This window comes from Bactrocera tryoni, chromosome 5 (assembly GCF_016617805.1).
Source record: "Bactrocera tryoni isolate S06 chromosome 5, CSIRO_BtryS06_freeze2, whole genome shotgun sequence".
Classification (NCBI taxonomy): Eukaryota; Metazoa; Arthropoda; class Insecta; order Diptera; family Tephritidae; genus Bactrocera; species Bactrocera tryoni.
The window spans coordinates 43,193,904-43,195,544 of NC_052503.1; positions in this window are offsets into that span (position 1 = coordinate 43,193,904).

Consider the following 1,641-nt stretch of genomic DNA (forward strand, 5'->3'; position numbering starts at 1 on the left):
TTACCCTTTCGATCCGAACGGGACGTATGTATCCCGGAGTATTTTCAAAGATACCTAGCGTAGAAAAGAAGTGGTTAAAAAGGTTAAAATAGTCCTATTTCGTAGCTTATACTATTCTTAACGATATTTGTTTGCATTCGTGGTATTTTAAATAGTAAACACGTGTTCATTAGCCAAAATAGAGCGAATGGTTGGACGCGTATTTCATAATTCGCAGTGAATTTTGTGATAATTTTAACTTTACTGTTTCTAAATCGGCTGAAACCTTAATAAATAGTTGTGCTAGTGTTCTTGGCATATTGTGAAGTTGGTGAGTACTAATATTTTATTGTATTTTTGTAATTATTGGTAGGTATAAGTTTGTGGGGTATATATGTGTCCCATCAGTATTCTTGTTGGGCTAAAAATGTCCCAATCAGGATCCGACGCACACATTTATTGGCAACATTTTAAATCAATTAATAATTTTATAACTTTTGTACATACTAACAATATCAAAACCAATAGATCGCAATGCAATTGCTAATATCTTGGAGTCTTCTGATGAGGGTAAAGACTTTTCGCACGTTAGTAGTGATGAATAGTTATAAGCCTACAGATCGTGAGAAGTCTACTACTGAAAGCAGTGATGCTGAGCATATTGACCATCAAGACAAGGATGCAGGAGTTAACTTACAAGAAGTAAACTCAGCATACAGTTTTCAAAATACTTCAGCTATTTGGTCTGCATCCACCCACTGCGACTTTTGTTCCAAGAAAAACTGTGAGCAGCCTTCGAATTCCAGATATAGGTCAACGTTTTAAAACGATGCGTATTACGCAATGTACCAACGAACGAATAAAAATTTTTCACAAATCTAAACCGGTGCATAAAAATACAAAGCTTACTGAAAATCCAGAGGAACAATCTGAACAATTTCCATATATTGAAGACGTGTTGGGGTGCCTGAAATCTCGATTTTTAGGTTCAAGGATGGAAAGTGCAGACCAGAGTTTTTTATAGACTACTTATGATGTCTGTTGGAAATTCTGGAGTAGTTAGTTCTCAACTGGGACGAAGACAAAACCCACTCATTGATTTTATGATAGTTTTGGCTGAGAACGTGATGGCAGAGGGAAAAGAAAAATAGTCGCTGGGCACCTACCGGTACAAATTCGCAATCGGAGGCGTTGTGCTAGTTGCGAAGAACAAAAAAAGGATAGGCGTACAAAAACAATATGCGAAGAATGTCAGAATCCTCTCTGCAAGGATTATTTTGCAACTTATCATAAATAAATACTAATATTAAAATATTTTCATTCATTTCAAATTTATTTTATTTTATAGTTGACATGGGATATGTATTTCACTTGTGTTTACCGAAAATTTTCATTGTAAATATTACAAATAAAACTAGCTTTCATATATAAACCAGTTGAAATAATATGTAAGCCTTAGGAGCATTAAGTACTAATCGTGATAAATATGTCCCAGCCAAAAATACTGGCGGGACATATTTGTCCCAACCCCTTCCTCCGCCTCTGATTCATTGAACTCGTTTTTTAACGGAAAATACGTTTTTACTATGCCTGTTATCTCGATTGATTATGCGAAATATGTTTTATTTACTTCAACGACTTTTCGGATCGAACGGGTTAAAT